The sequence below is a fragment of the Ornithodoros turicata genome, chromosome 4 (assembly GCF_037126465.1).
Source record: "Ornithodoros turicata isolate Travis chromosome 4, ASM3712646v1, whole genome shotgun sequence".
Taxonomy (NCBI): Eukaryota; Metazoa; Arthropoda; class Arachnida; order Ixodida; family Argasidae; genus Ornithodoros; species Ornithodoros turicata.
In genome coordinates this window covers 35,931,468-35,948,764 of record NC_088204.1, presented here as the reverse complement: position 1 = coordinate 35,948,764, position 17,297 = coordinate 35,931,468, and the positions used below count along the sequence as shown (strand labels likewise).

Here is a 17,297-nt window from a genome sequence, read left to right as displayed (position 1 = left end):
CTCACAGCGCTAGAGCATCTTCGCTGCTTTTAAATCCTAACCATCTAAGCTTGCCAGTGTCTTATTTGTGTGAAATACATACTGTTAAGAACTACAGGTGAATCGCTATGAACACCACAAAGCAATAAAGACGGGTCTTAGAGCTTTGTGATGTTAGAAGCTAGGACCCACTTGTCTGCAAGCACTCCTCTATGCTATGGATACCGATAAGACTCTCACTTCATGAAATCTCCTTACAAATACTCACCCACATGTATGCTGAAAAACGCAGATTCTAAATTTATACATATAGGATATACACGTGCTGATATACCGCGCTACCGGAAATGATGTTGCGTCGTGTGGTGCGAGCAAAGGAAGCTTCCCGTTTCCTTCTCAAGCACTCACTCCCCGCTGGTGTCACCTGACACTTTTACATCACTCTATATCCTCATTCCCCTGCATTTGTGCAACGTATTTCGCTCTCAATGGATGTGCCTTTCCGTGTGCCTTTCCGGCAAAGTGCTTTTTACTGGCACAACATTGCGTCAAACAACGGGAAAATTGTGTGTTGTTGCCGCAGACCCTAACTACAATAAGCATGACCACATTGACGATCATTACATTCTTTTTTTTTTTGTGCCTACGTGCTCGTCTTATTTACATGAGCTGATGTCAGGGCGACGCCTTTGCCTTTGACGCAGTCACAAGTAACATCACATAATCAACACGCAGTACCTAAAAAGGCGGCGCTGAAAGCTTTCTTTTAGCACAAGATATATCGCCGAAGATGACGATACACGTTGACGAAGTTACCTTCAATTAAAAAATATTATTTGAGTTTGACAAAAAGTACCTCTGAGATTTTTTTGCTACATCTTGCTAGGAAGACGGTGCATCGAATGACACCTTCATCATGCTTGTATCCCGATCTCCTCACACCGAAATTTTCGGTCAAAAATGTGCATTTTGTCGACGATTTTTTACTGCAGCACCGGCAGGGTTGCGTTTTTTTTTGCGTTGAAAAGCTATATTACTAATATTTTTGAAGAAGAAATTCCAGAATGTTAAATTCCCAAAAAAATTGGTAAGCTTGCACAAACTTTGCAAATTTCGTGCACGCCACAGGCGTCGAGCCTATCGAGTGCGATGGTGAAAATTGTTTACATATGGTAAAGTGAACTCTCCCCTACCAAATAAGAAGCTTTTTAACATGCTCCGTGCCTTACGTGGGCTGTAATATCTGTTTAAAATGACAGGTTTTCGCCAAGCAGTGCATCTTTCAGACCAATGTTCTGTTGCTTTCGGAGTCATAAGGAACCACCAATAAAATTCAAATAAATTTAAGGGGGGTCGAGCGGCACCTCGGGATCACTTGGCGTGGAATAGCCCACCAGTGCTCAATAGAAGACCGTCCTTGATATGATCTGTGCCACACCACATAATCTTTGTGGTGATGACGCAGTATTTTGATATGATGGTGACACGTAATGCTGCTAGTTCAATAGCGATCGGGTCAATTCGTGATTATTAGCGCAACTCGAATCCTCCAATAAAACTGAGTGAATGGTGACTCACCATACAGTTCTTATTCAGGATGGTAGCCACGTACTTGGTACGAAATCGTCCTTTAAACCTGAAGTGGCAAGTAATACGCTTGTTGTTGTTCGGTACATAATCAGCTACCCTTGAGTAGACTCACAGCCTGCAGTTTTACCACGAAATGAGTAACATGCACGGCAGTGGCTAGAATATCGTGCACCGAGGTTTCTTCCTCCTCACATTTTCTGTCCTAGATCCACAAAAGGCGACTGGCCAGCGCTATATCGACATAGCTATGCTTCCTCATTATGACCGATGCAGATGTGAAATCTGAGAGCTACACGAAAGGGATTACATTAGATTACGTTAAGGGTCAGCTCCGGGGACGATTCTTTGTGACGGATCACATCGAAAACTAGCAGGCACAAGGGTTGGTGCCTACTAAATGCACATCCAAAATCGTTTGGACGAATACCCCGTACTTACTGAGAAATCGATTTTTTGCTTTGCCGTCCGACCGTCCGCTTGAACCCCTGACGTCACGGTCAGCTTTCGCTTTGGCTCTTCTTGGCTTGGTTACTTGCTCGCAGTTTCACAATCTCCAGCTATCGCCAGGCTGAAAGCGAAATCGAGAGCCGCCCATACGTACGAGCGCCCTTCTCTTCGTCTAAATTTACTTGTGTTAGTTTGCAGCCTGCTACTAGATAAGCTTAGCTCAGCTGCAATCGCCTTTGACATAAGGGAAAGCCCTTGCCTTTTCACATCTGACTGCGCTGTTCTCCAAAGTTCCTTGTTTTTGTATGACCGCTAATCATGCTGAAGAGCCAGTTGATTGCGCTTTTTGGATTGTTTATTAACATAGAGCTTCACTAGCAGTTGTTAGAAAGCTTGAACTGCGTGTATTTCTGCCACATGGTTGCGATGCGACCCTGCATTGATACAACATGACTATTTTACAGTGTTTCCACGCATGGACAGCCTCACACATGTGTAAAGTTCCTGGTGTTTCTACAACAATGAAGATAAAGGCATGAACCAAAAGATGTCGCATGGCTCTGCCATTCGGGTGCTTCCGCCCCATGTACAGGGTTCCCAGAAAGCGTGTCATTAAATAATAATAATGATAATAAACTAAGCCACCCAGAATCGTGCAGCCAACGGCGTTTGTTTAATAGGTTTTTGCCACCTCCTAATGTGAATGTCATGTATCGTAAGTTTAATCATGTAAATATTTGCGAACTGAACTCGGAAATTTGCCAAGTAAACGTCACTTTTTTAACCCATCAATATGAAGAGCGTGTGGAATTCACTCAAATTCATGATAATTGACAGTCATATTCACGAGCTATCCATCGGAAAAAATAGTCAAATATCATGCTTTTCGGAGCACTGGACCATAACACGCTACGACTTTTTGGGCGCAGTCGCTGTCAATCCAACGAAAGGAGTTTCCGAATCTAGCCCACAGAGTGATAGCAGAAAAAGTGACAGTCCCTGAAATTGTCCACGTGTGAAACAGTCCATGGCCCCTGCAAAACCTGACGCGATAAGCCATGCCTCTGTCATCTCTTTCTGTGATGCCGGTGTGAGCTGGGTTTCCAACTTCCTTTCGTCGGTCTGCAACGATGGCGCTGAAAAATTTGTCGCGCGCTATCCTCTGGGAGCTCTGTCCAGCATAATGTTAGGCTATTTTTTCCGATGGGACAGCTCCTGAATATATCTGTCAATAATCTTTCATTTGAGTAAATTATCACGCTCTTCACATTGGTGGGACAAAAAAGTGACATTTATTTACAAATTTCGGCTTCAGGTCGTAAAAATGTACATACTTAAGCTAACGTTGCACGACAAACAACAACAGGAAGTGGCAGAAACCGAGTGAGAACAAATGCCGTTGGCTGCATGATTCTAGGTAGTGTAGTTTTTTATTTTAATTCAATGACAAGTTTTGTGTTCCACAAAACGTGTCATACACCAGTATACTTAAAAAAAAAGCTACTCCAAAAAGTAGGTCACTGGCAGGCATTTGTTCCCACTTATTGCAGAGTGTCTGTTCTTTACGCTATCTATGGCAGTGTTTTGTGTTGCTATCCCAGTAGATGACATGAGCTATGTTATTGGTTATCTTTTAGGGATCACCGTCCCGAAGAGGCGCACCAATCATGTGGTTATTATTCTTATTATTATGACAATATCAGTGACTATCTTTTTATATATCTTCCGCTGATTTTAATATATGTACACATAAAAGGATCTGGCCCTCAATCTCTTCTTGAATATTCACTATTACACATTCGTAGTATTCTGTTTGGACACATTTAGGCTAAGGATATCTGCGCTTTTGCACCAATTTAAGTGAAACTTTAACCTTACATAGTAGGAAGAGGTAGCAATAGACAACATCGAAGAAACAGTAATTCACAACATTTGATGAAAACGTAGAAAGAGCGTTATCAAATTATGTTGATTGTACGTGTTTTTGAGTTGACATTTTCTACGTAGAATCTACGCTGCACTCTATTGCAGATTCTACGAAGACATTGCAGATTTGCAATGTTATTTCATCGTTGATATTACATTTCGCCGTTGACTGGGAAGGTATCAGACACTAATATTACGTGCCAAGTATCAGGGACTTCTCGGAGTACCTGGACGACGACCAGATATTTCAGACAGTTTAGATGAGGCAGGAAGAGGCCAGGAACAACCAGTTCTTTTGTGACATGCGCATCTATTGCGACTACCATGTGATTGGAAAGCGATCAAGATTGTTGTCACCAGTGCGTGACGCAACGTTTTTAACATTTAACTGAAAAATGTAAATAACCTGCGCAGTGATTGAGGCAACTTGGAACGGAACTGATGAAAAGTCTGTCAACCACACGTTCAATTTCCTCAGTAGTAATTGACAAAAATTACAACTATGGTATATTTATGCTACCCTCTAGCTAGCTAGCTTATTTCCGCAAGATCACTGTGACACGTTGTGATAGTGACACGTGAAAACGTGTGTGAAGCCAGGTTAGTAGTATAGCGGGGTACTGGATAAGAACATCCTTTTTCTAATCCTTCTCTCCCACTTCTTTGTAATCCAATTCTAAGCCGAAATCCAGTTCTAAGCCAACACATTGCAGTTCTAAGCCAACACATCCAGTTCTAATCCAACACAAGCCGATTCTGAGCCATCTGATTGGTCGCCCGCCCACTTCACGTTGATTTGCCCATTCTAAGCCTACTGATCATTGGTTGAGCGTAGCTCAACTCCTACATGCTAATCAGTTGGCTTGGCTCCGCCCACTTCACGTTGATTGGCTAAGCCTACTGATCTTTGATTGGTTGACCATAGCTCCGCCCATTTATGCTAATTAACCGGCTCCGCCCATCTCACGCTGATTGGTGCATACCAAGCCTGCTGATCGCTGCTTGGTGAGCATAGCTACGCCCCTTTATGCTAATTATCCAGCTCTGTACCCGCTGATTGGTCTATTCTAAGCCTACAGATCACTCTCCACATTTTCTAGACTTTGTGGGCACTTCTTTCTTTTCGGTTTTGTTTATTCGCCGCAAGGTGGCGAAGGTGTGAGCGACGTAGGAGAGGGGCGTGGCGGGTGAGGGGGATATAGGCACACGGGCGCGTGTGGTTCGCGTGACTTAGGTTTGACGAGGCTGTGCGGTTGGGATCACGCCTGTGTGACTAACAAGGTATGAGATAAACCTTTGTTGTTTGAACCTTTTGCTTGCTGTGTCTTCCTTGGTGACGGAACCGACGGGCTGGCACCCCGAGGTTGTGGAAACACAGGTTCCCACAACTTGTAAGGCCTCTGATTGGCCGTCTCCAATCTAAGCCTAGCGATTGGTCCTCACACGTTGATTGGCCCATTGTAAGCCCACTGATCCCCTGGCAGCCCACTGATTGGCCGACTAACAAAGCCTGCACTAGCGCCGCCTGATGGCGCCCTCGGCCCCGGCTCTATCTCAGATGTCCAAACTTAAAGGAACTGTAAAGTGGAATTTGACCCCCCTGTTTCTCTGTGCGACCTGGTAGTTTCTCCATGTGTGATGCCTCACATAGAGCCTAAGCACTCAAAGGAGGTTTATTATTACACAGCATAAATTAGAAAAATAAATCAGATGGTAGATTGCACCCCGTAACAGCTAAAAATGTCATGATGGGAGTACTCCCATCACGTGATACCTAAGTAATACACAATGACCTTGTGACCGGCTACTAATCTCCAATAAACACTACTTTTAGAATCACATGAATTACTAAGACAATTCTTCAAAATATCGAAAAAACAGTATCCCAAAATACTGTCAGCGCAGTTAGCGCCCTCTGTTTGCTCTCCTCCCAACCATATCGTACATCGACAGCGTTTATTGCAGCCTTGCGAGGTTTGTGTACGCAAAAAAGTTCATTTCCAGCTGAAATTGAACAAAGCTTCACCTGACAGCGATGCCAGGTATCTACTGTAATGTTCGGGGATACACCAAGCGTGCTCTTTCGACAAGAGACGTTGTGTACCACAAGATTCCAACGAAAATGCACAGAAACGAAAGTTGTTGCAAGTGCTCGGTCAAGACATTCTTGAGCCATGTCGTATTTCCTCAACCCATTTCTCTGACGAGTCGTACGAAATGGTAGCAGCGGACGGTCAAAAACTTCTCACACGGACAGCAGTCCCGACACCAGTGCTTCACCTTTTAACATCTGACGATGCGAACACCAGTGCACACGAGGCAATTATTTACCGATACACAGCAATGATACATATAGGTGGTTCACTTCAAATTCAAATCGATTTTTGTGATGCCTACGCTGCCTAATGTACCAAACGCACTATCCCCGTTCCCCTTGGGAGCCCTCAGCTCTTGCAGGACAATATAAGTGTCAAATGAATTATGCGCTATAGATACTGCCCGTATTCTTCATTCATATCAGCGTCGGATCAGCATTCATTCAGTCTTCCATCGTGACTGACAAGAATGTGAAAGTCGGAAGTAAAAGCGTGTCAATGCATGATTTACCATCAACACCTCTCAACCTTTGTCCAGTGATGAATTCAGCACCCATTGTCTATACACACTGATGCTCACAGGTGGGTCAAGCTCTTGTTTTGTTTAACATTTTAAATTCGGCATGCCTTGCAGGTGCATGATATGACAATATCTGCACCACTGGTGGAACCAGCTGTTGAGTCATTCCGGAACTCTGAAGACAAGAGTTTTGAATGGCCTGCTGATACATGACTTGAAACAAGCTGCTTGAAACAATTGCTGATACAAGTTTGCAGATACTAAAAGCTCTTCTACTTTGCAGTGTTGTGCCCTCTGCTTCACGAGACTAGAAGAAGTACATCAAATGTGCATCATATCCAGAACTTCCGGTGCATCTCACAAAGTGGCCTCAGATGTTCGCGTCATGTTTCTCACCACAAAAGCGGAGTGCCCAAGTGAACACAATATATCTTGGAAACGTTGGCCAGAAGTGAACAAGATGGCTACAGGGAACATCGTGCTGTCCTGCACAATCCTTTTCAATGGGACTAGTGCAGCTAAGGTGTGCATTCATAGCGGCTTATGTTTTCACAGATCCAAATGACACCTAGTAGTATTTGCTGTTGACCAAGCTCCCTGGTTACTTGAGCTGATTAATATTAAAGTCACCTCAACAGACCTCACCTACAACACGTGCCAGCAAGGTCGCAGGCTCTCTTTCGCGACGCAGCTAGGATTATCAAAACTCACGGCCATCAGAGACTGAAACATCCAAATAATCTTACTGAAACACAAGGTTTCGAATAGTGTCTGTCCTTCATTAGGCATGATACAGACACACATGGTACAGATATTTATACTGTAGATAGTCTCTAATGTAGGTGTACATTAGAGAAGGGAACAAAGAAGGTAGTGAGGAGGAAATCCAAATTCTTGTTAGAAAGTATTGAGGGCACAAAAAAATAATACAAAACAAGGCACACAGGCTTTGCGTAGTTGAATTTTCTGTTAAAATAATTCTATCTGCAACAATGACATAAAAGGTACATGTAGTAAAAGGTAAAAAGAACAAGCTTGTACAATTGCAATATGCAAATGCCATGCTCGGGAATGCTTAGTGACCATGTAGTCCACAAGAGGATCTTGTAACAGAGGGTTAAGAAAAAGCTTGAAGCTGCGGTCAAGTCCCGTTCATGTTCTGAGCTAAACCTGTGGATGCAGCGTACTTGTAACCACCTTTACAGGTGTAGTTCCACATCTGAGGGAAATGCAAAGCTTTTGCTTAGCATGTGGAGAAGTATGAGCCTACGTATACAAATCAGCTGTCATTCAGGAAACAATGTATACAAGCTTCGAGATAATGTGTCTAGGTTTGACCTGGCACGCCTTCAACATCCATGACAGCCATGAGGGACCATGTTTCGATATAAAGAGCATAGGGAAGACACTTAGCCATGATCATATCTTATCTTCGCAGAGGATGCAGGTCACCTCCTGAGTGAAACACCAACAACTTGCAAAGATGTGAGCTACAGTGAAATAGTAGCGGCCTGCAAAAGACCTGAGCCCTTTGCAGGCCGCTACAACTACACGCTACCAATGGCTGCAATTGGACTGGTATGAGGGAAATGATGGGAAGTTTATAATAAGGAATTGAGAAAGTGTTGCAAAGATGGATGTGCACAGAAAAGGTCTAAAATTTTTGTCAACGATAGCAATGCCTCTGAAGAGAAGCCTCTGTTGATGCCATTGGCATGACCCCACCTGAGGCATTCTTATACTGATAAAGTCATGAACTCGAGATGTTTTATTTATTTATTTGTTTCTATTTTTCTGGCGCCCATGAATGGCCAGAGGGCCTCCCTAATGGTGCACCATACAAACAGTCAATAGAAAGGAATGAATTAAAACACCATAATTACATAAAATAAAACAAAAACATAAATACTATGACAAAGGCAAAACCATGTAGATGGTGAGGCAACAACTGGCCTAGCTTTGGACACATCATGAAGAAGCCATCGAAGTTGGCGTACGGTAGGTCACGACTGAACAGATAAAAAACCCCGGAATGGGAGTTATATACAATGTGAAGCCTCAAAGAAGGCGATTTCTCGTAACTGTTACCACATACATAAAATGCTTTGTGGGTTCTGGTGTTGCGGAACATAGTGGAACATAGAAATTGAGCCTTGATACGATCACAGCTGAATCGATATATAACTATATATATATATATATATATAATGCAGGAAAAAAAGCCAATAAAGAAACAAGTAAATGACCCTTGACATGTTTGAAATTCAAAATTACATATTAAGATGGCTTCTATGGCTGCACGCAGAGAAACAGATACTCATGGAACGATGCGACAGCACCAGAGAACACGTGTTTCGCCGTGTTTGCGGCTCGTCAGTTCTGGGTAGCTGCGCATCGTTCGGAATTGGCAAACCAGGGGTCGCTCGGCGAGCGATACATACCTGGGAGGGTGACTTAGCAATCCTCAATGCCACAGTGCAAGCCAGTGAATTATAATGCAGGGAAAAAAGCCATTAAAGAAACAAGTAAGTGACCCTCGACGTGCTTGTATGTCGTGAAAAAATAAATAGACTACTTTACGAAAACGAGTTCGCTCACGAGGAGACGTTTTATTGTTTCGTCGTTCTCTTCGAGGTTAACGAAAACATGGATACACAATTTTTCAAGCTGTAGCATTTCGACATTCGCGTGGCTACGTAGATACAAAAAAGACCGCAGTAAGGCGAAAAAGGAGATTGAATACACTGGTCGTTATACTCGTCCACTACAGGTAAAGTCCTTCGAAGGTTTGCTTCGATGGGGGGAAGTCCGTAACTGTCGAAAAACACGGCAGACCCGTCGTAGTTTTTCAGATAGAGCACCCAGTGCTGGCCGCGCTTTCTTCGCTCTTCGGTATTGATGATTAAATAGCCAGGCTTGCGTAAAACGTAGGCTTCGTCGGAAGCGCAAATGCCTCTCAGCATGGAGGAAGCGAGGGGGTTCAGGGACACGAGTTCCAAGATGTCGCTCTCGTACATCTTTTGTATGCGAAGGTGACCGTACGACCGTCGACGCACATGAGCTTGGGACACTCGGAAATCAAGAGGACGGTGACCGCGTGTGGAAGGGCGTTAACGAACCGTAATTGCAGGCGAACGTTTCCTTTTCGCCACTCGTTCAAATGCGAAGGAGAAGAACACTTGTCCACGTCCAAGTTGAAGTAGAGAAGGAACCCGTTCGTTTTAAATCGGTCATAGCTATACTTGAAATGTTTTTCACCCAGTTCTTGCAAGAAGTTAAAGTAGGGAATTTTGACGAGGTCGTTCTTACAGTCGTACTCAGCTCGCACTTGCTGACCGTCCACGGAGAGCATCGAATGAGACAGGTCGTAATGGCGGAATTTGTAGGGGTTCAACTGGATGTCTCCGAGAAAGTCGGACCTGGCGAGCAGGACGACGCATAATTTGGAAGGCACCCTTTCGGGATAAACGTTTTCAAAGTGATCGTCCAAGCTCCCGGCACTCAAACTACGCAGTTTGGTTTCCAATCCGCGTAAGACGTAGATAGCAGGTGTGCTCTGAAGGCGCCGCTCGTATTCCAAAAAGAGGGAAGGTGCCAGCGTCACCTTTTTCAAGTGTAACGTCATCTCTTTGATGTCCACCTCGTAATTGTACGTCTTCTTGTCGTTGGGCGCCGATATGAGTTTAAATTCGTCGTTGTTTAACAGGAAAATGATGCGAATTTCGACGGCAGGTAGCACCAGTCGCGGCTGTTGGAACAGGTCGGTATTGATCTGACCGACCAGGTTAAAGTATTTTCCACCCTTCGTCGCTTCGTAACGTTGTTTCGGACCCCGAGACGTGACGTCGTAATCGTTCTTTAAATGTTCGTCGTCCTGGACAAAGAGCCCAGCCGCATGCACTGTATCTTGAGCCAGAGGCGTGGAATGTAGCACGACGTCCAAAATACTCCTGTAGCCGTACAACTGGTTGGAACTGACGAGCTTGTTGTTCGCATAAATGGTGACCGTCTTAAACATCTCGCTCAACAGATGGTTTATTGTGAAAACAACATATTTCTCGTCCATTTCTTCCCCGTCGTCGCGAACAATGCGCGCGGTCAAAGACACAAAGCTACCGTAGAGATCCAAGTGTGCCCTTTGTAAATTTTGAATACAAAACTCGATCACGGAATTATTTACTCCGTTGACCGGATAAAAAAGTTGGTACGAAGTATCTTCCAGTCCGTATTGAACAGAAGGGGGGTCGATTATCATCACGTCACTCGTAAGACAATGCGGTGACCGCTGCGTCTGTATTTTTCCTTTCGTTGACGTCATGACGGGAGCGTAGTGGATATGTGACCCTCTCGCTCAAACGGAACCAAAGATGTCTGCAGATGCTTCGACAGGTGTGGCTTTTTGTTGTCTTTTGCGGCGTAGCTTCCCATTGTTCTTCCCAGAGCCCTGCATGGAATCCAACACGTCTCTCCCCGTCGCAATGGCCGTTTTTTTTACTGCGCGCGATATTCCTTCGCCGTCGGCCAAATTCCGCGCCAAGCGCTTCAACGTTTTCTTGGCGATAGGTTTTATTTGTTGCCAGATGGGTACAATAAATTTGGATATGTTGCTCAACACATCACCACCGCGTTGAAAAAGGGGACCCGTGTACACGGGGATTATTTTTGAAGAATTACGGTACATATTTGAAATGCAACGTTAGATTGGTTCTACCTTTAGATCGCAACGGTAAACGTCTTCCCGTTTTGTCTGCGAGAACGATCTTCACTGAGGGAATTTCGAATTGAGACAGGTTAAAATACTGGATGTTATCTAACGTGTAGGTAACGACGTGCTTGTCTTTCTCGTAATAAAAGGGTAGTATTTTTAATATCGTTTTTTTCCCGCTCCCCACGTAGGTGAGTTCTACGATATCCGTGTAGACGATTATGTTGTCAAATGGGGGTTCCAGGAGTACCTCGACTGAGCTCGTGGCATCCTCCTCCTCCCCTGTGAACAGGGTACGCGACTAGAAACCCAAAAGCACTACTCGGTACTCTTAATGTACTCCTAAGGAACTCGGAAAGTCTTAATGTGGTAGTGCCCTCGGAAAGCCGAATTTGTTCGGCTCGATCGAAGCTGAAGTGCACGCGTTCACCAACGCGTTGGTTTACTGCATCCAGGAGTGCTTGGGGCGTAGCATAATAGCCGGGAGGTAGATGTACTTGCAATGATCGAGGAATTTTTGTCTTGATCACGAAAGAAAATTGACGCGCTACAGGGAGCGAGGTGTGCAGAGTTCCTTCTTCCCCCTCGACGGGTGTGAACTCTAGCAGCCTTAAAAAGGGTTCTGGAATGTTGAACTCTTTTGGTGTTTTCAGAGAGTAGACGTTATCCGCGAATTCTAGCGTTGCTTCCAGCTTGTGTGATTGGAAATACTTGTTGAGTGTGTTACGAAGGGACGTGGTTTGCGAATTCAAAGTGACGTCGCCGAAAGCAACGGGTACAGCGTGCTCCAATAAGACTGAGGTGGCTTCGCGTTCGCTCATTTTGAGAGGATTCACCGCACGACCTGATTCGCGTGATGCCAGTAACGAGTCGAGCGCCTGTGCGAGCCGAGGGTACAATTCCACGGCTTTCACGCCTTCGGGTAATACAAAGTCATATCGCGATTTATTGTACACGAAAGAAACGTTAAATTCCGAAAGGGCTTTTCCCAAATCCCTCTGGAGATCCGAGGTGACGCGAAAAGTTATCCCAGCTTCGACTATGTCCTCGAAAGAAACCTCGATTTTTGCATCTTGCTTTCCGTATCCGATATTTAAAAACTCTTCCTTATGCTCAGATCCATCAGGCCGACTTTATAGGGATCCGAGAGTTGAAGGGGAGTATCGAAAGCTACCGAAGGCATTGAGTTTATTCGAAGGAAACTTATCCATGCTGGCGTTCGAGAGGAGGTGGACGTAGATGTCTGACGTCATTTCCCAATCTTGACCACGTCGCTGCTCAGGTGGTGGTGGTGGTGGTGGTGATAGGGCTTGCCGTTGTCGGCCTCACGTATGTGGGCAACGTCACGACTCACGCCCTGGGGGAATGTGCGTCCTGAGCCGACTTCTAAGGGAACTGTGCCGACATATGTCTGAAAGCGTCTGAGGAAAACCCAGAACCCAACTGTCGTGTTCTTTGTCGTAACCGAACCAGCGAACCAAGGAGAAGCTCCGACCGTTCACTTTCTTCTTTCTCAGCACTTTCGTTACAGGCCAAGGTTGGTTGGCGTCGCGGGTTACGACGAGTACCTCCTCCGGGTAGAAAGATCCGTCTACTTCATTACCCCGGTAATCTTCCAGATGCACGACGGGAGGGGAGGTGTCTCTCAGGCGGAAGACGGTGAAAATCTGATGTGACCAACTCCCTTCCGAGCTCTTTTGAAAACCTTTTCTGTGCAGTAGTACCCTCACTTTATCCCCGACTTTCAACTTCTTTTTAACGGAGGGTACAACGGGCTTCCCATTTATTTTATCGAACAGTTCCAATTCGTTTTCGGGACTTCGGACGGGCTGATGCCCAACATCCTGTGTTTGGTGTCGTTGTAGTCGTGCAGGAGCTTGGGAAGCGCAGAAACGAAGTGGTATTTTCCGGTTACTCTAAAATAACGGAATATTCTGTCGCGTAAAGCCCGTATGACCCGTTCTGCCTGTGATGCTTTGATTACTGGAGAGAAGGTGGAATACATGTGGACTTTCTTTTGTGCCAGGTACTCCTTGACGGTCTTGTTGTAGAATTCCCCTCCTCTGTCGCAAAAAGATGTGTGTAGGCACGTTACCGCCCCGAAAAAGTCGCATCATGGCCTTTTTCATTTCGACGGGGCGTTTCGTCTTTCGCGGGAGGGTGCGCAGAAAACGGGAGAGGGAATCAATCGCCACGAGAATGTAGCGGTAGCCACCGTTGAACCTCCAGTATTTTGAAAAGTCGGCGAGATCCATTTGCCACACGTCGCTGATCTTGAGCGCGATGATGCGCCCCCTATTAAAGTTTCTTCTCTCCGGATGGTGAAGGGTGTAGGCGTCCAGCTTTCTGAGAATGGCAAGAGCCTTCTTTTTGCTCAAGTGATGCGCTTTTCTATAGCGGTCCACGCCCCCCAAACCACCCTCTGCTTTCTCATATCCCTCCGTAAGTCGTCCACGCAATTGAGGCTTGCTGCTGCTGCTGCTGAGACTCGCGAGGTTTGGGCAGGGAAATCAGGCGCAATAGTTTCGAGACTTTGGGGAACCAGGAAGGTTTGTTCCCCGACTTACGTTGTAACAAATAATTAACGAGTTCGTAAACGGAGGAGTTCCTGATCGGCTTGCCCGACACGGAGACACAACCCTCGCGATCCCAGGAAATAACTTTTTTAATTCCGAGACGACCCTTTCCGCTTCTTCTTCGTCAACCTCTGGAGAGAGGAGCGAATAGTCATTTTTAGCGTCGGACGTCTTGTTTTTATTGTCGTAGGGATCGAATCCGTACTGCTTGAGTATGCGGTACAGTGCCTGCAGTATGAGTTTCACTTTGACGTCGTCACTCTCCTTCGAAGAAAGAATATTTCCGATGGAACTGGTCACTTCAATTATCTTGGCCATTGTCGAAAAGGTTCAACACGGCGGAAAGCAGGAGAGGAACCACCGACGAAAGAACGCCGTGCCCTCGCTGCTGAGACAGATAGCGCTTCAAATGTTGCGGATTCTTGGGAATCTTTTTGTATGCGAGCCGGCATAAGAAGCGTTTGTGCTTCTTCAAACGCGCGAACGTATCTGGAGCCAACGACACTTTTCAGTTTAATACATTGAGACAAATTTCTGAGAGGTGTTTCATGTCGGAGGAGGAAGCACGTCTCAAGACGTGGCGACGGCGCGGAGGGGGTAAAGTGGAAAGTACCTTGAGTAAAGTGAGATGAGGAAGGAGATTCATTTCGGAGCGTAGATATATTGACGTTCACCCGGAAAGATATTGCTACGCAACGTGTGGTCCTCGTGCGTATAGTTGTGAAGATCCACGAGTAAATAAGCGTGGGGTGACGACATCGCTTGTTTATATGCGTCCAGAAAATACTCTAATCTTTTTCTACCAAATAGCTGTTGGCCGAAATGTTCCATCTGGTGCACGCTGCGCACGGTGCGCCACAGGACGACAACTGGCGTTGTAGGATATAGTTCTACAATGGCTACTGTTGAAAAAGATGGTTTGTACGAGTAAGAAGATCGAAGCGTTTGGTGGTGAGAACCCCGAATGAAAAGATCGGTCACCTCCTTCAAGGAATTGGCGTCGGTCATATGATCGCCGACGATGATGAGCGTGTCGCGCGACGTATCCCACTCGCGAGGTAGCTCCTTGGTAAATTTTAGGAGTCCCCAAATTGGTCCTGCATGCTCGGCGAAGCATATTTCTGCATGTAGAATATTTGCGAGGGAGGCTTGTCCACGACGTTGTTCAGGTTCCTCAACACGTTCGTTACGAATGTGGATTTACCGCACATGGAGGGGCTACTTAAAATACAACGAAAAGGACGGCGGAAACGAAAAGCTTCGGGGGTAGACATGACCTGTGTGCACACGTTGCGCGAAGAAAAAGAAGAGACTGAGACTCGTAGTACGGCGGGCCATACTCGTAGAAAAATACATCTCTTTTATTTACACGTCGTCGTCGTCCTCTAGGTCAGAACTGCGTTCCCAATACAGATTATCCAGACTAAAGGTGGACTTCTTTCTCGTTAGTCTGTCCGCCGCTAAGATGCGGTCGAGCGTCTTCATCTTGTCCTGACACATTTCTTGACGTGCTTGCAACCATTCCAGGCGGTGAACTTGAAAAGCTTCCTCCACGATGCCGCGAATAAATTCGCGAAGTTCTTCGTTTTTTGTCTTTTCCTGGCGACGGCGAGAAACGGAGGAGAATAAACCACACATGGTGTTTTCCAAGTATTGGTCGAATGATAACGCGCAGATAGCGCGCTCTCCCTTTATACGGCGCTTCCAAATAAAAAACGTAAAGAAATGGGCGTCAGAACGAAAGCGAATCCACTAGCACCACCACCGTGCTCGAAGCGCATGCGCGAGACGTGAAGGGCGACGTGATCATAACCGAAACGTCCGACGGCTGACGCGGTGGCGCTGCGAGCGCGCGCGCGTGCGCGAGACGTGACGGGCGACGGCAGCCGCCGGCTCTAAAGCGAAACGCACCGCCTCGAAAATATTGTCGCCACCGGCGTGCCAGCTCGGAAGATCTCTCATTGGCTGCGCATTATATGTATAAATATTTGGATGTTCATTGGTCTAAAAAACTGGCGTCAGTTTCCTTCGCGCTGATTGGGCGAGAGTCATTTGACTGAGGAGCGAGCATCCGAACGCGCGAACCGCTCAACCGAAGCAGTCGAACGGAGGAGAAAGAAGAACGACATCGCGTCTGTCCGGCCACGCGTGTTCTTTGGACTGCAACCGTTGTGCACGCAAACGCTACGGGGTAGTTTGAGGGTTTTGAATGCTTTAGATTTAGATTGTTGTGGCGAACTACTAATGTGAGAACGGAATGGCACATCCACCTCATCATCACAACAGCGGGAAGACGAACATGACATGGAATCCCTGCACTTCCAAAGGACGCAGAAATCGTCAGAGAGGAAGTCTGCACTCTTTCCGACGTACTGCAGGTGAACGGTAAGACAAGTTTGATTAGTTTTTTGTGACTTAAGGAAGTAATGCAGGTTTATCACGTTAAGTGTATTACATACAACATTTACGAGTCACTCGGTATATTAGCGGCGTTTCATTGTGCAGTGCATTGCCGTAACTTGTACGTTTCTGATATGCCGTTAATCAAATTATGTGTGGTTATGCTAGTTGCCCATCATGCGCGGCGCAGCCGTTCATTTACTGTGATCTACGAACATTCGTGACAAATGCCTCGTGTTCAAATACGAAATCAAGATAGATTGCCTATCATAGCAGTGATTTTCGTGCAGAGTTACGGATCATCAATATATTTTTTGTTTTGTTTTAGTTCTCCCGCAGCCATCGGCAACAACGACGCACATAGCTCAGCATTGGCTTTTGAACGGCCCTTGGATGTCGAAGCACCTAAAGCTCCAGTGAAGCCTGTTACAAGACGTGAAAAGATATGTACTGTAGCTTTTTCGAGGCAGTTCTCGAGGACAAATAAAGTTGATTTGTCATACACTATCGCTTTTTGATTGTCTGCTTCGGGACAGCATGATCGTTGCTCTACAGCAAGACAGCAAGCGCCGAAGACAAACCAACGGACGAGTCTGGGGGGGGGGGGGGGGGAAGGGGGACGAGAGGAGAGACGAAAAACCCGAGCAGAGAAGGGGAAGGAGGTTGGGAAAGGAGGTCGGTCTGCGCATGCGCACTGGGCCTGAACTTTTTTCCCGCGCAGCAGCTCGGGGACGCTGTGAGTGGCTCTTCGGGATCACGTGGTTTGGGCGCCCGCCATTTTCCCGAGACCATTGCGTAAACGGCAGCTTCCGGCGGATGGCGACGGGACCAAAACCGAAACGTCCGACGGCAGATGTGGTGGCGCTGCTAGCGCGCGCTCGCAGCGCGTGTGACGTATGCTCCGCGAAGAGGGCGCCAGATTCAGTTTTCTGTTTGCCTCTCGTCGGGTGCGGACGTCCGGCGCGTCGCTCGTATCGTGACCGTTGATGTGATGGTGAACTCTTTAGTCATGTAAAGAAGATGGAGGGCGGTGTGTGTGCATACAGATATGCTTGGAT

At 46.2% G+C, this 17,297-nt stretch overlaps 1 long non-coding RNA gene across 1 annotated transcript; it reads right to left on the bottom strand.

The window, feature by feature from the left end:
* Positions 1–171: 171 nt before the first annotated feature.
* Positions 172–1,805, bottom strand: LOC135392986 (uncharacterized). The gene is made up of 3 exons (XR_010422356.1): positions 1,682–1,805; positions 1,558–1,615; positions 172–258 (listed from the first exon to the last, which is right to left on the bottom strand). It is a non-coding gene; the product is annotated as an uncharacterized LOC135392986 (long non-coding RNA).
* Positions 1,806–17,297: the final 15,492 nt, after the last annotated feature.